This window comes from Peromyscus maniculatus, chromosome 8, assembly GCF_049852395.1.
Source record: "Peromyscus maniculatus bairdii isolate BWxNUB_F1_BW_parent chromosome 8, HU_Pman_BW_mat_3.1, whole genome shotgun sequence".
Taxonomy (NCBI): Eukaryota; Metazoa; Chordata; class Mammalia; order Rodentia; family Cricetidae; genus Peromyscus; species Peromyscus maniculatus.
Window position 1 is genome coordinate 91,601,948 of NC_134859.1, and position 27,070 is coordinate 91,629,017.

General features: G+C 42.9%; 1 protein-coding gene and 2 pseudogenes across 9 annotated transcripts in view; 1 reads left to right on the plus strand and 2 right to left on the minus strand.

Annotated features, from left to right (window-relative positions):
- The window catches only part of Kansl1 (KAT8 regulatory NSL complex subunit 1), a 138,293-nt gene extending 128,586 nt beyond the window's left edge, over positions 1 to 9,707 (minus strand). For 4 of the 9 annotated variants that reach the window (XM_076543509.1, XM_042282941.2, XM_076543506.1 and 1 more), the window contains exons 1-2: positions 9,643 to 9,707; positions 7,797 to 7,914 (exon numbers count right to left, since the gene is read on the minus strand). The gene's annotated coding sequence lies outside the window, so the exon portion shown is untranslated. Of the gene's footprint in view, positions 1 to 7,796; positions 7,925 to 8,777; positions 9,112 to 9,218; positions 9,336 to 9,642 lie in introns of those variants that run through there. The other 5 variants (XM_006970539.4, XM_006970538.4, XM_076543507.1 and 2 more) reach the window with 4 other exon arrangements.
- A 4,266-nt stretch (positions 9,708 to 13,973) lies between these two features.
- Positions 13,974 to 14,794, plus strand: LOC102906648 (transcription factor BTF3 pseudogene; annotated as a pseudogene).
- A 3,786-nt stretch (positions 14,795 to 18,580) lies between these two features.
- On the minus strand, positions 18,581 to 20,573 carry LOC121831595 (small ribosomal subunit protein eS24 pseudogene; annotated as a pseudogene).
- Between the last annotated feature and the right edge of the window lie 6,497 nt (positions 20,574 to 27,070).

Here is a 27,070-nt window from a genome sequence, read left to right on the forward strand (position 1 = left end):
AGCAGGGCATGGTGGAATACGCCTTTAATCCAAGAACTGGAAGGCAAAGGCAGACTCTCTCTGTGAGTTCAAGGCCAGCATGGTCAACATAGAGTCCCAAGCCAGCCACAGCCACAGCCACACAGTGAGACACTGTCCCAAAAATAGAGGCTAGAGGGATGGCTCTTCAGTTAACAGTGTTTACTGCTCTTCCAAAGAACCTGAGTTCAGTTCCAAGCACCCATTTCTTTTCTCTTCTTTTCTTTTTTTTTTTTCTGGAGCTAAGGACCAAACCCAGGGCCTTGTGGTTGCTAGGCAAGCGCTCTACCACTGAGCTAAATCCCCAACCCCCCAAGCACCCATTTCAATTGACTCACAACCACCTACAACACCAAATCCAGGATTCAATGCCCTATTCTGGCTTCCTTGGGCACTGCACACACATGATACATATAAATAAAAATAAAATTTTAAAAGTAAATAGAGACTGGTCAGGCGGTGGTGGCGCACGCCTTTAATCCCAGCACTCGGGAGGCAGAGGCAGGCAGATCTCTGTAAGTTCGAGGGCTACAGAGTGAGTTCCAGGAAAGGCGCAAAGCTACATAGAGAAACCCTGTCTTGAAAAACCAAAAAAAAAAAAACAAAAAAAAACAAAAAAAAAAACACATTATCTTTATCTTCCCATTAATCTTGCTGCTCATTTAGAGGTAGTCTTAATTTTCTTTATTATGCTACAATGAGTCTCTTTATTTACAAATCTTTATAAATATCTTTCCCCCTTTGGATAAATTCATAGAGCTGGAACCCCAAATGAAGGATATTTTTAGGTTTATTGATATGTACTACCCACTCTCTTCAAGAAAAATCTGGCCCAGTGCACATTCCCACCAGTAGTATTTAGAGAATTTTTAGTATCTCTGACAGTTTCATTTGCCAATTTAATAGGTGAAAATCATTTACTTTGTATACCTTTGATTAATTATCAGAATAAAAATGTTTTTCATATGCTTCTTGATAATTTCTTTCTTTTTCTTTCTTTCTTTCTTTCTTTTTTTTTTTTTTTTCTTTTCTTTAGTTTCTCAAGACAGGGTCTCTCTGTGTAACTGCTGTGGCTGTCCTGGAACTCACTGAGATTTGCCTGCCTCTGCCTCCTGAGTGCTGGGATTAAAGGCATGTGCCATTACCACCTGGTGATTTATCATTTCTTTTTTTTAAGATTTATTTATTTATTATGTATACAGTGTTCTGTCTGCATGCCAGAAGAGGGCAACAGATCTCATTACAGATGGTTGTGGTTGCCAGGAATTGAACCCAGGACCTCTGGAAGAGCAGCCAGTGCTGTTAACCTCTGAGCCATCTCTCCAGCCCCGATTTTTCACTTCTTTTTGTAAACTTTTATCATGTTTGTTGTCAAAGTTATTACTTTCTCTTGACAAACTTGAAAATCAGTTGAGATAGTCATAAGTAACTTTGGCTCCCTCTGCTGGTCATATATAACTATGATCAAGAGGCAGATAAACTGGATACAACTATTGTTACAAACACCACATACAGTGTTAAGTTCTTTGTCTCTTAAACTTATACTTAACATGTTCTAGACAAAGGGAGGGCAAAAATCACTCATTAATATGTAAGAACAATTGTAACAGTTCCCTACTAGATATACTGCTTGGCTGGTACATTATAGGTCTACATTATTAATTTTGCTGTACTTTATTTTTTATTTATTTTTTATTTTTTGGTTTTTCAAGACAGGGTTTCTCTGTGTAGCTTTGCACCTTTCCTGGAACTCTCTTTGTAGACCAGGCTGGCCTCAAACTCACAGAGATCCACCTGGCTCTGCCTCCTGAGTGCTGGGATTAAAGGCGTGCGCCACCACCAGCCGGCTAATTTTGCTGTACTTTAATAATGTGAAAACATTCTGGTTACTTTTTGACACTGAATTAGGGCTTGGATATAGCTCAATGACAGAATGTATACCAACATAAGTGAGGTCATAGATTCAATCCTCAGCACCGGGAAGAAAAATAAAAAGGCGAGTGGAGGGGGCCTGATAGTGTACTTGGTGTTTCCCTAATTTGCATTAGATCATAGGTTTGGTCCTCGGCACCACCAAATGTAACTGTAACTACTGCCAACCCTCATCTCAAAGCTGCTTACACTTACCAGCCTGGACTCTGTACTTCAAAGAATAAGGCCAAGACTGGCAAATAGATACAACTGATTGAGCCTTTCCATTGATACTGTCCTAAAGATGTATATCCCACTGTTCCTGGAAGACCAAAGTGGGAGGACCACCTTAAGTGTGAGCTACAGAGTGAAATCCAAGTCAGCCTGGGCTACAGAGTAAGACCGTTCCAAAAGCAATAAAGAGGTATGTCCCAAGTCTGGCAATGTCCTTAAACAATCTATTCCAAACACATTTACTAACTGAGAGCAATGAAAATTTAAAAAAAAAAAAAAAAAAAGCCAGGTGTTGGTGGCTCACGCCTTTAATCCCAGCACTCGGGAGGCAGAGCCAGGCGGATCTCTGTGAGTTCGAGACCAGCCTGGGCTACAGAGTGAGTTCCAGGACAGCTGGGGCAACACAGAGAAACTGTCTTAAAAAAAAAAAAAAAAAAAAAAAAAGAGCTGGGTGGGTGGTGGTGCATGCCTTTGATCAGACAGCCAGGGCTGTTACACACAGAAACCCTGTCTGAAAAAAACAAAAAAGAAAGAAAGAAAGAAAGAAGGAAAGAAGGAAGGAAGGAAGGAAGGGAGGGAGGGAGGGAGGGAGGGAGGGAGGGAGGGAGGAAGGAAGGAAGGAAAGAAAAGAGGAAGAACCAGCCTTCACTCACAAAGAACTTAAGGACTACACAAAGTGAAAGAGAAGCAAACTAGTGGCCCCTCAACATTAGATGTCCCAGGCATGGACACCCACAGCAAGCAGTACAAGCACTGCACACTGAGGGACCAGGGTCACAAGATACAGTGACAGCTTCTGTTGTTGTTAGTGTTACTGTGATAACTGTTACTAAAGGAGGAGGAGAGAGCTAGAAAGATGACTCAGTAGTTAGGAGCACTTCTTCTTCTTCCAGAAGCACCCACTGTGCGTGGCTCGCAAAGCTCACTCCAGCTCTCCAAAGGACCTGATGCCCTCTTCTGGCCTCCATTCACACACATGGCATACATTTATACAAGACACACAGAAACATTTAAAAACAAAAGGAAGAAATAGTAAAAAAGACAACTGCCTGTGTGATGGCCCAGAGGCCAGGAACAGAGTACACATACAGAAGAACTGCCAACACATGGTACTCTGAGTGTGAGACGACTGGATCCGGGCCATCCAAGTGCCTGGCTAAAGCAACTGAATTACACCTCGCAAGCTGAGCAGCCACAGTAGAAAAGGATATGGTCATTCAATAAGATCGGCATTTACCAGATCACTTCTGATAGATGTGGAAGATAGAAGGCAATCACAGAGAATAATGAGGTGACTCAAATGTCATGCAGGGAAAAAAAAGATCTGAACCCAGAAGGGAGAAGTGAGAATGAGCAGGAAAACATTTATAAAGAAGGTGGTAGGCCGGAAAGATGGCTCAGAAGGTAGAGGCGCTTGCTGCCAAGGCTGAGTTCAATCACGGGGATCCACACGAAGAAGTGGAGAGCTGAGCTGATCCCTGAAAGTTCTCTCCTGACCTCCCCATGTGTACTGTAGCAAGCGTCTCTCTGTCTCTGTCTCTCTCTCTCTCTATTCAAGGCCAGCCTAGTCTACATGGAGAGTTTCAGGCCAGCCAAGGTAACAGTGAGAACTTGCCTCAAAAAAAAAAAAAAAAAAAAAAAAAAAAAAAAAAGTTAAAAAAGCAAGCAAGAGGGTTCAGCAGGGAAAGGCTCTTGCCACTCAAGCCTGACATCTTGAGTTCAAGTTCTAGAAAACACATAAAGGTACAAGGACAGAGAAAACTGTTTGTTCTCTGACCTCCATATATGCACTGTAACAGCATCACACACTTATAAGTCATAACAAAATGCTTTATGTGTTAAAAGACATAATATTTTAACCTTGTTTCAAAAAATCAAAAAAAAAAAGGAAAAAGAAAAAAGAAAAAACCCAACTAAACAAAAAAAGCCAGGAACAGCAGCAAGTATCTACAACCCAAGCACTAGGAGGTGGAGATGAGAAGATCCCTAGCTCATTGGCCAGGTAACCAAGCCTATTAAATGAGCTCCAGGTTCAGTGAGACCCTGTCTTAAAAAAATATGATGGATGGCGATAGAAGATGACATCCAACATTGACCTTTGGCCTCCATATGCATATATATGTATACATACCTATACATATACATGCACACACTCACACAAACATGTATATATATACCGCACACACATATTTAAAAAAATTAAGGAATCTGGGTGGTGGCAGTGCACCCCTTTAGTCCCAGCACTTGGGAAGCAGAGGCAGGTAGACCTCTGAGTTCGAGGCCAGTCTGGTCTACAGAGTGAGTTCTAGGACAGCCAGGGCTACACAGAGAAACTCTGTCTCAAAAATCCAAATAAATAAAAAAGAAATAGGTTGGTGAGATTCCTCAAAAGGTGAAGGTACTTGCAAGCCAAGTCTGCCAATTTGAGATTGATCCTCAGGACCCACATGGCAGAAGGAAAATTGACTCCCCACGTAAGTTACGTATATACACAGAGACACTCAGAAATAAGTAAACATTAAAAAAAAAATTTAGGCCAGGGTAGCAGCACATGCATTTATACCCAGCACTCAGGATTCAGAAGCAAGTGGATCTCTGCAAGTATGAGGCCAGCCTAGTCTACATAGTGAGTTCTAGGCCAGTCAGGGGTAGAGAGACAAAACTAAATAAATAAATAAATAATTTGATTTAATTAGGGACCAGCAAGACAGCTCAGCATGTAAAGATGATTGCTTAGGGTATGGAAAGATGGTCCGGTGGTTAGAGCACGGGCTGACCTTCTAGAAGACCTGGGTTCATTTCCTGGCACCCACACAGTGGCTTAGAACCATATGTAAATCCACACATGTAAAACAAAATAATACTTTTTAAATGTTAAAAGAAAAAAGGGAAAAAAACTGCTGCTGGGCCTAATGACTTGAGATTGATCTTGAAAACCCACTTGGTGAAAGGTGAGGCCCAACTCCCACAAGTTGACCTCTGTCCTCTGACCTCCACACAGTACCTAAACTATGGCCCATAGTGTACACACATGTACATGTGTGCATACACAAATAAATACATGTAAAATTTTTAACTAAATTAGAGTAAAATGAGGTAAATGAAACAAACTATGAGAAATATAGAAATTTTAGGGGCTGACGCTAAAACTCAGTAGTATAATGCTTGCGTAGGATCTCCAACACCATACAAAAAAAAAAAAAAAAGAAAAGGAAACAGCATTCTGTCATAATATATGCACTTTAATTAAAGTCTCATTTCTTTTTATTTAAAAATGTGACTCGCTGGTGGTGGTGGCGGCGGCGGCAGTGGCGGCCGCTTGCTGCTGCAGCACTTGGGAGGAAGAGGCAGGTAGAGGGTCTCTTGTGAGCTCCAGGACAGCCTGGTCTACAGAGTTCCAGGACAACCAGAGCTACACAGAGAAACTGTTTCAAAAAACAAAAACAAAGGGCTGGAGAGATGGCTCAGTGGTTAAGAGCACTGGCTGATCTTCTAGAGGACCTCAGTACAATTCCCAGTACCTACAGGGCAGTTCACAACTGTCTGTAACTCCAGGATCTGACACCCTCACACAGACATACACGCAGGCAAAACACCAATGCACATAAAACACAAATAAATAAATTAAATAAATACAAATATACTCCATCTGAAAATACAGAAAAATACCATTTCTGCCAAATTTTAAAATGTTCTTAAGTATAAAAATGGGAGGAAAATGTGAAGGAAAAAAGTTTATGGCATATGCCCATAATCTCAGCACTTGGGAGGCTGAGTCATTAGAATTCTAGGGTACATAGCAAGACTCGTATCTCAAAACAACCAGTTTAGACTTAGCACATTTTTACACCGATCAAAGGATTGGTAGGGAACGTAAACCTAAGGCAGCCATGTAACTACATTCTCAAGTAGTTAACAGATAGTAAATGTTTTGTACACACCATAAAGACACTGACTGTTGGCTGTATTTCTGCCATGCCAAAGAACTCTGGTCCAACAATAGGGGTTACAGTATTATAACACCCCAGATTTACCAACAATTAGAGGTAAAACCTTAAACATTACACACATCTCTTTAAAAAGTAGCCCTCAATATATTCACTACCATAAAACCAAGAAAAGTGCAACATGAAATCTAATATACTGATCATAGAAGTCAGCAAGTCTTGGCACAAAACAATTGTTAAAAAGTGGAAACACGGGGGCTGGAGAGATGGCTCAGCAGTAAAGAGCACTTCCAAAGGACCCGGGTTCAATACCCAGCACCCATATGGCAGAGCTCACTACTGACACCTTCACACAGATACACATGTAGGCAAAACACCAATGCACATAAATAAAAATAATTTTTTTTTTTTAAAGAGAAGTGGAAACAGTTACACAGGTCCTCCAGCTCCTAGGCACTTAGAACTTCAGGCTGTCTCCCTATTCAAGCCCTCCAAAAGGATGAAAAGAATGTGTCACTTTGGACCCTTTATATTAATATATGCACTCATTATCCAACAAGAGCAGCTAGAACATAATGAGGGTAAGATTCAGTCTACATTATCTAAAGATTTCCCAAAAGTCCAAATATTTAGGTTACACAGACTGCATTATTCTGATTTACCCACTACACTACTCTGGACTTACATGGAGCAGCTCACACCAAACAATCTTAACTATATTGTTCTCTAACTCTCGAGGAAGGCCAGGCAGACAGAGGACTTCTAGCACTACTTATCAGTTCTTGGTCCTTCCTCTCTCTCATGCCTTAAGCTCTCTATCCTCTGCTTAGTCCTAACTAAGAGGGTTTTTTTGGCCATCTCTGAACAACAGATCAGAAAGAGCCATAAGAGACAAAGAACCACCATCATGGAAAGCTTTTTTATCAAATGGTCAATGTCTACCCTGCCCAAGTAAGGTCCACCCTATGAAAAGAAAGGACCTGTTTCAATGGGTTACCTGTTGAAAAAAATTAGTGTAAGGGTTCATGCACTGGCCTAAGGAGCAGTTAGGGCATTCAAAGAGTTGTACACATAAACTTGAATATACTATATGAAACTTCAGAGTAAACAAATGGTTAATGACACATCTTTTGTAACACATGAATCAGCTACTGATTTGCAAAAGTAGGACACACCCAAGTTCATATGACTCTAAAGTACCTGTTTGAAAATGGACCTCGAAGTCTGAACTGCCAACCCATCTACCAGGTTTGGAACAGAATTTTACAAGTATGTAAGCTGTAATAATTTAAAGGTAAAAAGATGAACTCACCATTATAATAAAAGTTAATTTGAGAACTTCATTAATATTTTAACACCAATAATCAAGAACAGCAATAATACAAATCCTAAGAAGCTAATAGTTCTGAGGATGAGTATCCTGTAAGGTAAGTGAAGAGCAGCAAATTCAAGAACATTCTAGTTAGATCTGGGGCATAGACATTCTAGATAGATCTAGGGCATAATACTAGCATTTTGGAATGTTGAGGCAGGACGTTCATGAAGTTAAGGCCGTGCTCAGCAACCTAAAAAGTTCCAGGTCAGCCTGGGCTACAATGAGACCCTGTCTCAAAACACAAATAGGTGAACAAACATTCCTGATTCTACAATACTATGAAGTAATAAGGAAAAGCCAATATATCTTACCTTAAGAGGCATCCAAATAGCATTCATAGTGTCAGGAATAGTTCAGACGAGACTCAGAAATAAGCAGGAAGAAACTTAGTAATTCCCTCAGTTACCACGGATAAGGAAGTGGGAAGATCTGAAAAGGATGATTTTTCATTTAGATGAAAATAATCTAGAATATATAAATAGCTTATTCTATCTGGGAAGGATGTTAAGTGCCAACTGCCTTACCATCCTAAAAAGTGTACAAGTGCTGGGTGTGGTGCACACCTTTGATTCCAGCACTCAGAGGAGGCTGAGGCAGGCTGTGACCTAAGAGTTCAACACAAACCTGGTATATATAGTGAGTTTGGGGCCAGGCAAGGCTACTTACTGAGATGATACCAAAACAAAACAAAAAAGGGTACAATTTACAATTACCTTTGGAAAGGGCATATGTATATCTCTATCTGTGGAAATATTTTACATTAAAGGAGAACATAAATTTTAAATAATCGGAAATTACTTATCAAAGATTCAGAAAACCAAAATCCCAGATGAAAAGTTATTCTCCCAGAGTATTTCATAAGCACTACTGAAGATGATTTATTAACTAACCACCTGAAAAAGTCTACAGCTACTTTTATTTAATAAACTTAAAACCTCTCTGACAATTCTGATGTCCTAACTTTTCTTAAAATTAAGTTTCAGAGATGATTCTAAATAATAATTAAATAATAAAATAATAATAATATCTATTCTTCACTGAAGTACTACAAGCAAAAAAAAAAGGGGTGGGGGAGACCCTTCTTGCCCGGAGATATTTAAAAGCAGATCAGAGGAATTCATTTTGAAGATGGAGGATGTTAAGTTTGTAGGAACTCAGAAGGGTGGACTAAATGACCCCTTGTAGGAGCCTTAAGTCCTAGGCCTGAATGAAGAAAATTCCAGCTTAACCAGTTACTGCTTCACTTAAAATGGAGGCTAGCCCGAGTGGGAACACAAAAATAACACACTCACCTCCTTAAAAATAATTTCTTAAAATCAGGGTCGAGGTCCCCCGTTTTAAAAATGAAATAAAGCTCTGGAGTGGGTCTGCTCCGTCTCCGCGTTGGTCACCTCGGTTAGGGAGACTTGGCATCACTTTGCCTAGCGCTCATCGGCTCTGGGGGGTGGGGGCCGGAGGAGTTTGACTCTTGACCCGACTCCCGGGCAAGCCTGAGCGGCGCGCCCCCCCCCAACCCCGTGACGCGACGCGACGCGACCCCCAGCTCCACAGAACCGCGGGGCCGACATCGCCGAGAGCGCGACTCCGCGCCCCTCCCCCGCCTCGGACCCTCGTCCCGGAGCCTCCCCCACCCCCCGCGGCCCGCGACTCCTCCGGCCCGGTCCCCATTGTTAGGAGGGGGCGGCCGGGGCCGGGGCTCGCGGCCCTGAGCCCGGGGCCGCTGCCCGACTTGCCTCAGGAGGGGGCGGCCCGCGGGATGCCGCTTCCCGTCCTGTCCGCCGCGGTCCGTCCCACCTCGCTCGGCCTGGCGCCCCGGGGCTCCTCTCGGCGGCGGCGCCCCCCTCCCACGGCCCGCCGGCCGCCAGGCTCCGGGTCCGCCGCGGCCCACGGCCCGAGGCCCAGGCCTTGCGGGTGGGCGCCGGCCGGGGGTCCCCGCGCCCCGCACACGCGTCCCCGCGTCCTCAGCCCGGCCGCCTTCAGGGCCCTCGGCGGCGCCCGCTCCCGCGACCCCTCAGCTTCCCTCCGCCCCGCGGCGGCGCCCCCCGCGGCGTCCCCCGGACGGGACGCCCCACTCTGCGCCACCATCACCCCGACCCGCCGCGCCCCCACCCCCCGGGGCAGTAGTGCCAACGGCAGCTCCCCCGGCCCCGGACCTACCTGCACGGCTCAACCAAGCCTAGAGTGGGGGGGGGGGCGGGCAAGCTTCCGCCCTCCTCTGTCTCTCATTGGCCCGTCTAGGGCAATTCGCGAGCGCCATTGGCTGAGAGTGGACGTCTGTCAGAGCTGTGGGGCGGGACGGTGGAGGGGGGGGGAGAGATGCTGGTGCCTCGGCGTCTCTGTCTCTGTATCTCTCTATCTCTGTCTCGGCCCTAGGAAAGGAGAGGCTTGAGCTGGATGGAGCTGGAAGGGGGCCTCGTGGGAGAAATAAGAATAAGAATCCCTGCAGTGCTCCACAGCAGTCCATCACTCAACCCCCTGGCCTCCGTCCCTCAGGTCCTCTTCCCTGTCACCCCCAACCCCTGCCCCTCACCCTTCCAGGTTCTTCATCCAGGAAGCGATGTGATGAAAACCCGGCCCGGAAGGCCATAGGGAGAGAGATTTTGTATATGTCCATTAAATATCCACATATAGATGTTTATGTGTAAAGCCAACCAGATTGGAGGTCATGAGGGCCTGGAAAGGCCACACATCTCACAGACCAGGAAGGAATTGAGAGAGAGCTGATTGTCAAAAATCACTCTCAGAGGTGGTAACAGTGGTTACCTCCTGGGATGAAATGGACTACCCAGCAGACCAAGGGAGAGAAAGACTTAATCTCAGGCACATCCTTTGTAGATATTGATTTTCATACCGTTCCTAAGCATTCCAACTAGAAAAAAATTTAATTAGCCAAGCGGGATGGCCTACGCCTGTGATTCTAGCACAAGAGACTAAAGTAGAAAAGTATTAAGTCCAAGAGCCAGCTTGAGCTACATGGAGAGTATTTAAAAAAAAAAAAAAGTTTTTAAATTTTAAATCCGGTCACAAAATCAGAAACAAACCACAAAAACACGGCCCACAGAATCAACTAACCAGGGCTCATAGGGGCTCACACAGACAGACCGACAATCAGGGAGCCTGTTTGGGTCTGACGCAGGTCCTCTGCATACATGTTCTGGTTGTGTAGCTTGCTGTTCTTGTGGGACTCCTAAAAGTCAAAGCAGGGGCTGTCTCTGATTCTTTTGCCTGCTTTGGGGGCCCTCTTCCTCCTACTGGGTTGCCTCGTCCAGTCTTGGTGTTAGGTTATGTGCCCAGCCTCATCGTAACTGTTTCTGCCTTGTTTGTTTGATATTCCTGGGAGGCCTGCTCTTTTCTGAAGGGGAAAGGAAGAGGAGTAAATCTGGGGGAGAGGGGAGGTGGGAGGGACTGGGAGGAGAGGGGGGAGGGGAAACTGGGATGTAATATATGAGAGAAGAATAAATTTTTAAAAAAGAAAGGAAGGAAGGAAGAAAAGAAAAACAGGACAACATCCAGACTTAGCCGGGAGTCTTACTTTTTAATTTGTTCAGTTTCAAATACCAGTAAGAAATGAATGCTGTCCCGAGGAATTCCATAACACAAGAGAGAGTAAACAATCCACAGATGACGAGTTTGACATGCTAAAGGATCGACTTTCCCAAATCGTAAAAAGAAAAACACAGCTAAAATTAGGATGAAAATAATGGTGAGACAGCATGAAGGCAGAGGAGCAAGAGTCTATTGCAAAACGAATACGAAAACTATGAGCGAGCCTTGGGTCTTAAAGCTACTTAAAGGACTCTTTAGGCCCTAGTAGACATGTGATGTAAGATCTAAAAAAAAAGAAAATACCCATAAATCAGAAGTCTTCACTTTTTTTCAGTCTTAGTGTCACAGAGAGACTTTTTCTCAGAATGTTTCTATAAATCATATTAAATGCATCTAGGATCCCAGGAGGATCACCTGGGGTATAGGGAAATCCAAAGAAAACTAGTTATACTAAAATATAGTTTCGCTTTTTTAAAGATGTTTATGTAAAATGCACTGTGTACATGCCCGGTGTCCTTGGAGGCTAGACACTGATCCCTGGAGAGACTGGAGTTACAGACTGCGGGAGCCACTGTGTGGGTGCTGGAAACCAAGCCTGTGTCTTATGAAAGAACAAGCATGTGCTCTTAACCTCGGAACCATCTCTCCAGCCCCTAAAATTTTAGCACAGGCATGGTGGTACATGTTGTTAATCAAGGACCTGGAAAACTGTTACCAAAAAAAAAAAAAAAACCAGTTTTCAAAATATTGCTAAAAAATATACTAGAGCAATATAGGTGCCTTTTAATAATAATTGAATGACCATTCTAACTTTGAAGTCATAAATGAATCACTCTTTTAAAGAAATCTGAAACAACTGTCATACACTATGAAGCTATGACATATTGGTGACAAAGTCACAGGTACTGCGAAAAACACTAAGATTTTGTCTACATTCACAATTGGAGGAAATGTTAATTTTCTCATTATTTGAAGCAAAACTTCACGGAGTTCCTAATCTATGGACCACAGACTTTAGAAAACGAAAACAAACAAACAAAACATAACCTAAAGAAAGTATCCCCTCCACCTGCCATGTACTCTTGGTCCCTCCTTCTTGTCTTTCTCCCCTCCCTCGCCTCCAAACACTTTCCTGTTCCCTCACACCTGCAGAAGTCTGCTGTCCCTGTGGCACAAAGAGCAAGTAACCAAAAGGAGAACTGAAGAAAAGAAAGGATATGTGTGCATCTTGTCTTTTTTCAAAGAGGCAAGGGCTGGGGGGACAGTTCAGTGGGAGGTGCTTGCCCAGCATGCCCGGGGCCAGGGGAGAGAGGACACCCTGAGGCAATGATGCAGTTCTACGGTCATGAGGAAATGGAAGCTTGGGTGCCATGCTATTCGTTATGTCCTTAGTTATCCTCAAGAATAAGGATAATATAAGACATCTTTAGCAAAGTGTGCTGGTGCTGGCATCCCTGCACTTGAGAGGCTGAAACAGGAAGATGCCAATTGGAGGCTCCCTTGGGCTACACAGCAAGACGTATCTTTATATTATTTATTCTGAATCCTGCCTTTAAATTACAGGAGGGGTTGTGAATCTGAGTGGAAATGGAAGGGGCACAGAAGTCACTGGAGGAGGAGGACACAGGGATGGCAATTACGTAAATACCATACAAACGTGTGAAAGACCTAACTTTTCAAATAAAAAAGTTCCCTATCAATCCATATTTTCTCAGTTGACTAATTCTGCTTAGATCACCTTCAGTGTAGTTCCTTGCTTATTGTCGACAAATGGGCCAGAGCAGGGGATTTAGAGGTGGCTCCGTGGTTTAAAGTGCCAGCTACTCTTGCAAAAGACCTGGGTTAAGTCCCTGGCACTGACCTGGCGCTTCAGAGTCAAATCCTGTCAGAACCCCCCCACCCCAACCCCCCGCCCCAAAAAAGGAGCCAGGCTTGGTGACATCTGCCTATAATCCCTGCACTTAGGAAGTGGATGCAAGAAGTCATCCTCAGCTACAGTCAGCTTGGACTGTAGCCGGAAATTTCTGTCCCACCCGGTCCTGCAACTTCCGGCTACACTAGACTACATGAGACTTCATCATAAACAAACAAGAAAACCTCCTCCAGAAATGGGAATAATAATAATAATAATAATAATAATAATAATAATAATAACATGCTTTCCTGTTAGGGCTGTTAGGAGGATTAAGTTAGTTAATATAGGTAATGGGTTTGTTTGTTTGTTTTTGTTTTTTGAGAAAGGATTTCACTGTATAGCTTGGCTATCCTGGAACTCATTCTGTAGACCAGGCTGGAACTCACAGAGATTCTCCCTGCCTCTGCCTCCCGAGTGCTGGAATTAAAGGGGAGCACCACCACTGCCCAGCCATACTCAGTACTTAAATACCATTGTTACTATTTTTTTTTTTTTTTTTTGGTTTTTCGAGACAGTTTCCTGAGTATCTTTGGAGCCTGTCCTGGATCTCACTCTGTAGACCAGGCTGGCCTCGAACTCACAGAGATCCACCTGTGTCTGATTCCTGAGTGCTGGGATTGAAGGCACACAGCACCACTGCCCAGCTATTACTATATTTTTGGTATCTTATATTCCAGACCATCCCATGAAAATTCTGTGATGATTATTTGTATTAATGATATGGGAGACAGCAAATTAGATTAATAAGAAGGCCTACCCCGACTCTTGTTTCTCACTTAAATATTTCAAAGTTTGACTATTCCATTTTTTTTCCCCAATTCCATTTGCCATTCTGTTGGGAAGGAAGACCAGTCTCTCTTTAAAGCCTTGCAAATTCAGTAAGTGGGAAGGGGGGCATGCTCTAATGATGATAGGCTAATTCCCAAGGCCATGCATGTATCAACACAAATCAACGAAGACCAGCAAACCCTATCACTACTGGAATGACCCCTTTAGAAAAGACTTGGGAGCTGCCATCTTGCGTCCCCCGCGTATGTGCCTTATCTCAGCTGGTCTGCCCGAGACCCCCTGAGCGCGAACCCTAAGCCCCCCGCGCGGCCCCATTTCCACTCCGACAAGATGAAAGAAACGATCATGAACCAGGAGAAACTGGCCAAACTCAGGCCCAAATGCGCATTGGTGGAAAAGGAACTACTCGCAGAAAGAAGGTGGTTCACAGAACAGCCACAGCAGATGATAAAAAACTGCAGTTCTCCTTAAAGAAGTCAGGAGTGAACGATATCTCTGGTATTGAAGAGGTGAACATGTTTACAAACCAAGGGACAGTGATCCACTTTAACAACCCGAAAGTTCAGGCGTCTCTGGCAGCAAACACCTTCACCATTACAGGCCACGCTGAGACAAAGTGGCTGACAGAAATGCTTCCCAGCATCCTAAACCAGCTCACGGCGGACAGTCTGACTAGTTTAAGGAGACTGGCTGAAGCTCTGCCCAAACAATCTGCGGATGGAAAAGCACCACTTGCTACTGGAGAGGATGATGATGGTGAAGTCCCAGATCTGGTGGAGAATTTTGATGAGGCGTCTAAGAACGAGGCAAACTAAACTGAGGCGACTTCTGAAGACAGTGGCACCTGCAGAAGTTACAGGAGCTGCTATTTTATATCATGACTGCTTTTTAAAATTCTCTTGTTTACGGATCTGATAAAATCTAGATCGCTAAATATTTTTAAGCCCGAGCCCCTTGGACACCGCAGCTCTTTCAGTTTTTGCTTAAACACAATTCATTCTTTGCAGCAAATTAAGCTGAAGAAGCCTGGGAATAAAGTTTGGAAAAGGGTTAATAAAATTCTTTGCCTAGTATAAAAAAGAAAGAAAGAAAGAAAGAAAGAAAGAAAGAAAGAAAGAAAGAAAGAAAGAAAGAAAGAAAGAAAGAAAGAAAGAAAGAAAGAAAAGACTTGGATATTGAAATTGAAGCTGCACGTACTCTGTGTCTCAGCAGCTCTACTACTAGCCATATAGAAAATGCAGAATCATAGTATCAGGGTTGCCTACAAGAACATTCACAATAGCAGCGTGCCCATGGCCTCCAGCTGGAAATATCCCAGATTGCTTACTATAGCATGATTAAATTGTGGGTTATGTTTGGTTTGGTTTGGTTGGTAGGTTGATTTCGGCATTTGGCTGTTGCTTGGGGGGTTTGTTTGGTTTTGGTTTGATGTTTGTTGTTGGTTGGTTGTTTTAAGACAAGCTCTCCATATGTAACACAGGTTGGCTTGGAATTCATTATGTGTTCCAAGCTGGCTTTGAACTCCTGGTGATCTCCCACCGTCAGCTTGCCTCGTGCTGGAATTGGAGGTTTGTGGCACCATGCCCAGCTTTAAATTGTGGTTTGTTTGTTTTTATTATTACTGTGTGTATGAGTGCAGGTCATAACCCTTGTGTGGAGGTCAGAGAAAAACATTCAGGAATTGCAAGCCTCACAACCTGACTTCAGTCCCTGGAGGCCACAAGAGGTTGAAAGGAGAAATCCAAATCAACAAAGTTGTCTCGTAACCTCCACAGGTATGCCAAGTATGTACACACACTGATAAATAAAAAATTTTAATTAAAAGGAAACATGCGAAAAAGTCATGCATTTTGTGTTATATTTAACAATAAAAGTAATTTTTAAAAATTTAAGCCAGGCGGATCTCTGTGAGTTCGAGGCCAGCCTGGGCTACCAAGTGAGTCCCAGGAAAGGTGCAAAGCTACACAGAGAAACCCTGTCTCGAAAAACAAAAAACAAAACAAAACAAAAAAATTTAAAAATTGCCACAGAAAAAACGGACAAGATATATGGCAAAATATCATAGAAAAGAAAAAACACAAATGGGTCTTTCAAAATTTTGAGTTTCATTTTTTTCTGTTGTGTGTGGAGTGTGCACATGCAATATAGCACATGTAGAAGTCAGAAGACAACTTCTGGGAGTGGCTATCTACAATGAGTGAGTGGGTCCTGGGAATCGAACCATCATTACCAAGCTCAGATAGTTCTTTTTTTCTTTACCTTTTGAAAGATGTATTTATTTTATGTGTTTGAGTGTTTTGCCCGAATGTATATATGTATCATGTGTGTGCCTGGTGCACACAGAGGTCAGAAGAGAGTGTCAGAACCCTTGGAACTGGAGTTACAGATGCTGTGCGCCACCACACAGGCACTGGGAACCAAACCCAGGTCATCTGTAAGAACAAGTGCTCTAACTACTGAGCTATCTCATCAGCCCCCCAAAATAGTTTTTTCTTTCTTTTTTAAAATTTATATATTTGTTTGTTTGCTTGTTTTTTTCCAGACAGGGTTCCTCTGTGCAACAGCCCTGGCTGTCTTGAGACTCACTCTGTAGACCAGGCTGGCCTTGAACTTAAGGAAGGAGATCAGTCTGCCTCTGCCTCCCAAGTGCTGGGATTAATGGTATGTGCCACCACCACCTGGCTCTTAATTTCATTTTTGAACTAGGATTTTGTGAGTAAAATCCGATGGGACAGTGAAGAAAGAGAATTAGCAGAGGTGATGCAACAGTTAGGTGTCATCTTTCCATACAGACTTGGGATAGTCTGTCTGGGAGAACAGAATTTGAAGGATCTGTGAAGGGTAGGAGTGGTACTTTGAGTGTAATTGTCCCCCATAAACACACAGGGATTGGCACTGTCAGGAGGTGTGACTTTCTTGGAGTAGGTGTGGTCCTGTTGGAGCAAGTGTGTCACTGTGGGGGTGGGTTTTGAGGTCTCATATATGCTTAAGCCACGCCCTCTTTCTTTCTTTCTTTCTTTCTTTCTTTCTTTCTTTCTTTCTTTCTTTCTTTCTCTCTCTCTCTCTCTCTCTCTCTCTCCTTCCTTCCTTCCTTCCTTCCTTCCTTCCTTTCTTTCTTCCTTTCTTTCTTTCTTTCTTTCTTTCTTTCTTTCTTTCTTTCTTTCTTTTTTTAAGATTTATTGATTGATTATGTATACAGTGTTCTGCCTACATGTATGCCTGCACACCAGAAGAGGGCACCAGACCTTATTATTACAGATGGTTGTGAGCCACCATGTGGTTGCTGGGAATTGAACTCAGAACCTTTGGAAGAGCAGCCAGTGCTCTTAATCACTGAGCCATCTCTCCAGCCCTCAGTTCACTTTCTGTTGCCTTGGAATCAAGACGTAAGAACTCTCAGCTCCTTCTCCAGCACCATGTCTGCCTGCATGCTGCCTTGCTTGCTGCCATGACAATAATGGACTAAACCTCTGAACTGTAAGCCAGCCCCAATTAAATGTTTTCCTTTATAAGAGTTGCCTTGGAGGCCAGGTGGTGGTGGTACACGCCTTTAATCTCAGCACTTAGGAGGCAGAGCCAGGTGGATCTCTGTAAATTCAAAGCCAAGCCAGCCTGCTCTACTGAGCAAGATCCAGGACAGGCACCAAAACTACACAGAGAAACCCTGTCTCAAAAAACAACAACAACAAAAGAATTGTAAAGAGTTGCCATGGTTATGATGTCTTTTCACTGCAATAGAAACCCCAACTAAGACAGGCAGTGTACATAAAGTGTTCTGTGTAGCACCAAGAAGCCAGTCCTGCTTCAAACCAGGAGAGATATGGAAATGAAAGCACAACAGAATGCAGCACATCTTCTGTTTTGTGGTGTGTGTGTGTGTGTGTGTGTGTGTGTTTACAATTTATTAGTCCTCTCTTTAGAAATGTGCATCATTTTGGGACTAGAAAGCTGGCTTAGAAGTTAAAAGAATTTACCTTGGTTTTGTTTTGTTTTTCGAGACAGGGTTTTTCTGTTCAGTTTTGGTGCTGTCCTGGATCTTGCTCTGTAGATCTGGCTGGCCTTGAACTCACAGAGATCCTCCTGGCTCTGCCTCCTGAGTGCTGGGATTAAAGGCGTGTACCACCACGGCCCAGCGAATTTGCCATTCTCGCAGAGGACCAGATGTTGGTTGCCAGCACTCACACTCACATCAGGAGACTCACAAATACCCATAATTCTAGTTCCAGAGTTTCTAATGTCCTCTGGATGGCCTACATAGGGACCTGTGTACCTGTGGTGTGCATTAAAACTCATGCAGACACATACATACACTTAAATAAAACAAATCTTTTTTTAAAAAAAACAAAAGAGCCCCTCGGTGATGGTGCACACCTTTAATCCTAGTACTCAGGAGGCAGAGGCAGGTGAATTTTGGTGAGTTCCAGGCCAGCCTGATTTACAGAGAGAGTTCAAGGACAGCCAGAGCTGTTACACAGAGAAACCCTGTCTCAAGAAAAAAAAAATAAAGGAAAATGAGGGGACAGAGAGATGGCTTCACAGTTAGCAGTTAGGAGTACTGGTTGCTCTTCCAAAGGACCCTGGTTCAATTCCCAGCACCAGCATGGCCACTCACAGATATGTGTAACTCCAGTTCCAGGGGGTCCAGTGCCCTCACACAGACATATGTGCAAGCACAACACCAATGCGCATAAAATAAAAATAAATACATTTTTTAAAAAGTTGAATAAAAGAAAAGAATGATTCAAAAACAAAACAAAACAAAAGCACACAAAGGAAAATGTGCCGTCACTGAGCGGCTCACGTCACCCCAGTATCTGCTCTTTGGACTGTCATCCACTCTCCGGCTCACCTTCTGCCATTATCAGCGTTGGCCCCTGCAGTCCCCCTGACCACCTTCATTCTGTTCTCAGTTTCCTTTCCTTGTTTTCTTGAGGTCTTTTTCTTCTCATACAGACCATGTCTTACACGCCTCATTTTTATTTGCGTAATCCAAAGAGTCATGAAACTAGGCTGAAGCCAGTTGCCTTCCCACCACAAGAAACGATATCTGAATCCAAGTACAAAGATGACACCTGTTGTGGTTTTGTGCATTTTGTCCAGTTTTCCCCACCGTTCTGTGTTTGGTACGCTTGCCTTCCTGGGATGAAGGATGACCGTTTGTTTCCCTCTGAACTGGATGGTTGGTCATGTACTTCCTGGTCCAGTGATTGTGCCATTATGGTGTCAATGATCTTCAAACAACCAGAGGAAAAGAGGGTCCCATTTTATTTATGTCTTTATTTTTGTTTTGTTTTGTTTTCCCAACAGGGTTTCTTTATTTAGCCTTGGCTATCCTGGAACTCACTCTGGAGATCAGGCTGGTCACAAACTCACAAAGCTCTGCCTGCTTCTGCCTCCCAAGTGCTGGGATTAAAGATGTGTGCCACCATGGCCCAATTAATTTTTTAAGTATTTCATTTATTTATTTATTTATTTATTTATTTATTTATTTATTTATTTATGTATGTATTTATTTTATGTATCTGGGTCTGTGTGTCTGTGTGGGTATATGCATATGCATGTAGGCTCCCTAGAAGACCAGAAGAGGGCGTTGGATCTCTTGGAGCTGGAGTTATAAGGGATTATTAGCCACTCAACATGGGTACTAGGAGAACATGAGTCTTTTGCAAAAGCAGCAAGTGCTTTTAGCCATAGAGCCTTCTCTCAAGTCCAGCTTGTTGGTTTTGTTGTTTATTGGTTGTTTTGAGAGGCTCTAGCCCTGTAGCCCAGGCTACATAACTTTCCTGCTCCTCCCATCTTGCCTATCCAAGAACCATGCCAGACTGATTTGGGGGGGGGGGGCTGCGGGAGGGGGAGGATTCGAGACAGGGTTTCACTGTGTAGCCCTGGCTGACCTAAACTCACTCTGTAGACCAGGCTGGCCTCGAACTCACAGAGACCCGATTGCCTGTGCCTCCTGAGTGCTGGGATTAAAAGCATGCACAACCACCACCCAGCTAATTTTTTTTTTAATGTAGAGAGGATAAATAGTAAGTAATATGATTCTGACGATGCAAAAGGTCAGATCAGATCAGATTAAAAACATAAATGCAGGTTTATTGGGCAGTTTCCAGAAATTTACCAGTTCCAAAGAACAGGGCCAGAGAAGTCACACACCTAGGCTAAGGCAGGGGGGTTTTATAGACCTTAGGTAAGGGGTGATGGTGAGCCAACCAGGAGCTGGGACTGTGTCCAAGTATGGTCAAAAGCAAGGTCCCTGGGCAGACACTTGGGTGCCATTCCTTTATTCAGAGTTTTCTCAGTGTAGGTGGAGTTGGGGGAAGCAGGGTAGATTAAAGATATTCGCCACCACCACCAGGCTAAACTATCTTTAAAGATTCTTTTCAGACATAGAATCCTAGATGGTACTTGGTGGTGGTGGTGGTGGTGGTGGTGGTGCACACCTTTAATCCCAGCACTCGGAAGGCAGAGGCAGATGGATCTCTGAGTTCCAGGCCAGCCTGGTTTACAGAGCATGTTCCAGGACAGCCAGGGTTACACAAAGAATCCCTGTCTTGAAAAACAAAAAACAAAACAAAACAAAGAAAAAAGAAATCCTGATGGTTCTTTACAGAGATTTTGTGAAAATCTTGGTGAATGGATAGATGAGAAGACATGCACGATCCTGTGCTGGTCCAGCTGGTACCAGGTTGTTCCTGGTTTGGAGAGAATTTCATGTACCAGATGCTGTGCTCTGTGAGTGGCAGAGAAAGGGAAAACTCAACCTCATACCCAGTAAGGGATTTCGGAATGCAATCAGAGGGAGCGTGACTGAAGTTCGGGAGACAATGGCTACCATATCAGTAAGCAGGACAAGTAACCTCCATCTCCAAGGTTGCATGGTTCAAACACAGCAGTTAGATATTTTTAACATTTTCATGACTTAAAAAAAATTGTAGGTGCTTGGGTATGTGTATATGTCATGGCATGTACGAGGAGATCAGAGAAAAACTTGTGAGAGTCAGTTCTTCCCTTCCATCATTCAGACCTGGGGACTGAACTCAGGTCACCAGGTTTTGTGACAATGACTTTACCCACTGAGCCATTTCATGAGGTCCAGCATTTAGATCCTAATTAAGAGCTCATGTTTCCTGCATAAAGAGGATTGTAGTGAGTCTTTCTAGTGGACCACCAGCTCATAAATAACAACATGGAGACTAAATATTAATTATGAAAGGTTGGCCTTAGCTTAGACTTTTCCCAACTGGCTCTTAAAACTTAAATTACCCAGTTTCTATTACCCTACACTCTGCAACATGGCTTGGTTACCTCTCCTCTGTACCGTATGTCCGACTTCTTCAGTGTCTCACTGGCGTCTCTCCTGCATCTAGATTCATCCCTCTAACTTCCTCCTCCTGTCCAGAAGTCCCACCTATTCTCTCCTGTCTAGCTATTGACCATTCAGCTCTTTATTGAACAAATCACAGTGACAAATCTTCACACGGTGTAAACAAATATTCTGCAACATTTCTCCCTTCTGTCTAAATAAAAAGGAAAGGTTTTTAACTCTAACACAGTAAAACTGTAAACAAAGAACAATTATTGGATAAGAATTGCATTCACAATGTCCAGTCCATTTGTATTTGGAAAATTTGGAGAAACTACTCTATTATCTATCCTACCTTGGTGATTCCAAAGTTTTATCCTAAACCATTTTCTATCATAACCTGTATTAGCAACCTAAAAATACCTTTTTAGACATTAAAACATATTCTTAGATAAACAGCTTAGGCTTTTATGTCTCTCGACCTTATAAACTTCACATCTCCTATGTAAGTTTCTTTTCTGAATTTTGTGACAAGGAAAAACTGTAAAACTATATCTATTTGTGGTGATATATTGTGCACCCCAATAAAGCTTACCTGGGAATCAGAGGACAGAGCCAGCCGTTAGATAAGACATACAGGCCAGACAGTGATGGCACACACCCTTAATCCTATCACTCGGATCACAGAGATCCATTGGATCTCTGTGAGTTCAAGACCACACTGGGAACAGAGCCAGAGCCAGGCATGGTGGCACACACTTTTTTTTTTTTTTTTTATTTTGTGGTTTTTCAAGACAGGGTTTCTCTGTGTAGCTTTGCACCTTTCCTGGTACTTGCTTTGTAGACCAGGCTGGCCTCGAACTCACAGAGATCTGCCTGGCTCTGCCTCCCGAGTGCTGGGATTAAAAGCATGCGCCACCACTGCCTGGCATGGCACACACTTTAATCCCAGTACTGACATGCATACAGGCCTTTAATCCCAGGAAGTTAAGAAGGCAGGGCAGAAAAAGGTATATAAGGTGTGAGGAAACAGGAACTCATCCTCTTGAGGCTGAGGATTTCATAGAGGTAAGAACATGGTTGGCTTGTTCTGTTTCTGATCTTTCAGCTTTCACCCCAATATCTGGCTCTGTTATTTTTTTATTAATAAGACCTTTTAAGATTTGTATTATATCTATTTTTCAACCCCACCAGAGACCCAAGAAAAATATAATATTATCTGATAAATAGGAAGTGCAGAGCAAACAACTTCCAAAACTATAGACACAACAGAGATATCTTGCTGCCTAGCCAGTCATCCAAGTTTCCTCTGCAACGTTGGGGCATTCAATCTTCAGCCTACAGGCCTAGAATATCTGGCAGACTTTTCTGTGAAGCAGGAATTTTGAAAGACTACCTACCTTGTCTTGGCGATTGTCTCCTCCTCCTCCTCCTCCTCCTCCTCCTCCTTCTTCTTGAGACAGGGTTTCCCTGTGTAGTTTTGTGCCTTTCCTGGAACTCACTTTGTAGACCAGGCTGGCCTGGAACTCACAGAGATCTGCCTGGCTCTGCCTCCCGAGTACTGGGATTAAAGGCGTGTGCCACTACCACTCAGCCAGCTGCTTTCTTTTGTGTCCTGCTTATCCAATTAGGACAGCATACTGACTGTCAGCAGTCGAGGTAAGAGAAGTTTCTTACCCAGTGACTAGCTTTGCCACATTTGAAGCAAACTCTATGTGGAGATTCTTTGACACCCACCATTCTCTTTTGAAGTAAATTGGTGCTGCCAGGAACAGACATGTCTCACGGTCATGAAAAGCCTTAAACAATTAAAACATAATAACATAAACTTAAATGCCATATTCTGTAGGTCTCTGAAGTATTTGGAGACCATCTATCTATCCATCTATTTAAAATATATGTTTGACCCTTGAAAACATATCTAACATGACTATAATTTGATGGTTATAGATAACTAACTACTAACCTGCATTTCTTTATTATCCTAAATTGAAGTGTGATCCTAATTGGTTTTAACAATAAAAACCCAGAGTCAGATATTGAGGGCAAAAGTTGAAAGATCAGAGAATCAGAGTAGCAGCCAATAGAAACTTCTTACATCTATGAATCCTCAGACCAAATGGAGGCCAAGATCCTTTCTCCACCCATCTTGTATTCCTGTCTCCGCCTCCCTAATGCTGGGATTGAAGGTATAGACTACCACCTCCAGCTCTATTTCTCTTTTAGACTAGATCAATCTCATGTAGCCCAGGGTAGTCTTGTGTAGCTGTGTGGTCGCTACACAAGTGTGTGGGTTCACGCAGGTTCGTGGAATGAAGACACAGAGGCATCTTAAGAATGAATCTAGCCTATCATGGCTGCAGGGGGGTCCAGCCTCCAAGGACTGAAGCATTAACCCTTTGCCTAGGGCATATTTATTTACTCTTTTTTTACAGTTTAGATAGTTAATTTCTGTACCTTCAAAGCAACCTAAAAGGAACTCCCAGAGACCAATGCCAGGTATAATTATTTGATTTATCAGGGACCTCGGTTTTCTGGGTTTCCTGGACCAAGTTTTGCATAGGCCTTTGATCCTTGGGGGACTCTCTGATTCTTGACTCTCAAATAAGATTCACATAGGGTGATAACAGAAACAAAAGGTAAGAGAAACAAAAGGTGTGGTTAAACAAAGAAAGGATTAGGGTTAGATGCTGCTCTCTGGAGACAAGCCAGGAGCTCAGCAGGATTGCCGCCACAGCCTTGAACTCCTGATCTTCCTGCTTCCTACTCCCAAGTGCTGGGATTAAAGGCATGTGCTACCACTGCCTGACCCTCTATAGTCAGTCTATGGTTAACTAGTGGCTAGCTCTACCCTCTGATCTCCAGGCAAGCTTTATTTGTCAGAACACAAACAAAATATCATACAACACTAAATAGGTTTCAAAAACTAAACTTTACATCACATTTTCAAATGAGCTGCATAGGTACAATATCTTAAACAAGAACAGAAACATATACAGTATATAAAAAATAATCTTGAGCCGGGCGTTGGTGGCGCACGCCTTTAATCCCAGCACTCGGGAGGCAGAGCCAGGCGGATCTCTGTGAGTTCGAGGCCAGCCTGGACTACCAAGTGAGTTCCAGGAAAGGCACAAAGCTACACAGAGAAACCCTGTCTCGAAAAACCAAAAAAAAAAAAAAAAAAAAAAATCTTGAATTTGTATTGATATACAAAAATATCTTAGTAGAGTAGAAACATAAACACAGTATAACAAAAATAACCTAAAATTTATATCAATATACAAAAATTCATACCAATGTAAAATATTTGAGACTAGTAGTTGCTTTTTTTGGTTTAAAAGTAGAGTCAATAATCTATACTTTTATCCTATTATTTCTCTATTCTCCCCCTTTTTTTCCAGAACAAGATCCCTAAATCTAATCTCCCTTGTTTAGTTTTCTCCATGACCATGACCAATAACAACTTGTAACCAACCCCCCTAAATGATGACATACATTTCCATCAAATGACCAAAAACCACCCACCTCACCTCTTGAGAATGTGGACATTGTGTTCTCTAGACTACTTCCTTTTGTCTGGGGGCAATAGCATCTTTAGGGGACCCTGAGAAAACTGACATAATGGTCAAGTCTTGGGAAAGTTAGCAGTATCATTGTCCAGTCTCTATGTGATGGGAAAGGGATTATCTGAAGTCCTGGCTGGAGTAGTCTGTGAGGTTGGATCATTTCAGCTAACAGCTTTGAAGTTGTTCTGGATGCAGAATTTTGAGGAAACTGCAACAGAGGCATCCTGAGAAGCTGGATCACCTGGGCTACTTGTCTTTATTGGTGTCTGGTCCTTTTGTTCTGAAAATACACAAACTTTTAAAGGTAACGTACATATCTATAGTAACACAAGTATGGAATGTACAGTGTGCACAAGTTGACTAAAGATGATTCTCTGCTCTGTGTTTGAGCAGTGAAAGGCATCTGTCAACTTTTAAGTCCATTTGTACTGCCTAACCAAACTGTAATATAAATCTCCATTCATGTCATGTGAAAGGATGGTGTGTAATAATAAGTCATGTAGCCAACATGATTTATCATGTCTACTCCAGTCTCAGAGCTATTCCCATGTAGAGGGATCAGCTTATATGTTACCTGTATTATAGGCTTTTTTTTTTGTTTTGGATTTTTTTGTTGTTGTTGCTCCTTCCTTCCTTCCTTCCTTCCTTCCTTCCTTCCTTCCTTCCTTCCTTCCTTCCTTCCTTCCTCCCTCCCTCCCTCCCTCCCCCTTCCTCTCTCTCTCCCCCTTCCTCTCTCTCTCCCCCTCCCTCCCTCCCTCCCTCTCCTCTCTTTCCCTTTTTCTTTCTGTAGTCAAGTTTTCAGGAGCTCTCCCCTGATTAAATCTGATCTTCATTAATTTTGAAGATTTCCATAGCTTTTTGTTTCCTGTGGAAACAAAGGCATAAACTCTTACCCAATGCAACATATTTTTTGACTTTCATTTTAAAGTTAAGACATCCACAAAATACACAGGCTGGTTTAATTTAGCAGCTCTTTTCACAATCCAGTGTCTCTCAGCAGCATTTGTCCTTCACTCATCCGCATTCAAAAAATTCAAAGTCAACAAAACAACATACAGGATCCAAGTGCCCCCTGTATTTCCCATCCTGATGTAGCTTATCCTTTTTACATCACTTTACTCTCTTTAAAGATTTAACTATTTTTAAACTATTTATTTATTTATTTTGTTAATTAGCCTTTTTATTGTTTTTTTTTTTTAATTGAAGGTCCCTTACTGGTCCTGCTTCCATGAGTGGCCGAGAACAAGGGGAAGGGGAGGCAACCAGCTGGCGCAGGGAGAGTCATTTCCACATTTCATTTATACACAAATCTAAACAAACAAGCACAGAGTCACTATTGTGGTTAGAAGTTGGCAGCATGGGATGGGGGGGGGGATGAGGAGTAGGGGTGTCGTTAAAAAAAAAAGCAGGCTCCCCCCAAACTGGGTGCCTGGGAAGGTATTTATGTATTTTTTAACAACTTCCTATATCCATTTTCTTTTCTTTCTTCAGCATCTAAGCACATTTTTAAGCATACTATATCTGTTCAGAGATTTTCTCAGTCTGAACATGACTTTCTGTACTCTGCAACATTTTTCTGACCACATGAACCAAACTTTAACCTGCAAAGCCTCTGCTGTGTGGCTAGCTATGGTGTTGGCAGCTGGCTATGTCCCTTTGGGTCTGTGAGAGCCTAATCTCATACCGATGAGTACCAGCCCTGGAGCTATATTTACCTGCCTCAGCTCTATTGGTGAAATTATTTAGGCCACTCCACGTAGTTAAAAGGGAGTTTTATTTAATGGCATAACTTACAAATGAAGGGATAGATAGGTAGGTTGCAGGTTGTGTGAAAGACGCAGCACAGTCCGGTGGTGTTCTCTGGAGAACTCTCCTCGGTCTACCTCTAGTGTCCATGGTCCAAGAAGGATGTGGTCTTCAGGGCCCTCCCTTGGCCCCACCTTGTAGGCGTGATAGTTACCGAAGCCTCAATGGGGGTTGGAACTTCCAGACCAAAGCTGGAATGGCTACCCACTACATCTCCCACTTTTGTCAAAATAAGAAGGTTCTAACTTAATACAAGACTATATACAAAGGAATGGTTATCAATTATTGTCCAGGAGTAATGAGGGATAATGACCTAGATAAGATGGAACTACAATCAATTCGAACAATATCAAGCAAGAAACACATACTAAAATCCAGAGAAGTCTGGAGCATAGGTAAATGGTATGTTACAAAGATCATTCCAAAAGTTGTCCTATCCTAAAGAACCTGATTCTAATACTTAATATGTTCTGTCTAAGATAATATATATATACTAAGTTGTAACTATAACTGCTGGTCTTCAATCCCATCAAAGACCTGAGAAGGAATATAATGGTACCTGAGAAATGGTAGATAGATGCAAGCAACTTTCAGGAATCCTGCAAGAGTAGACCGAGACAGCTGGCAGCCTGGACAGTCACCTAATGTTTCTCAGCA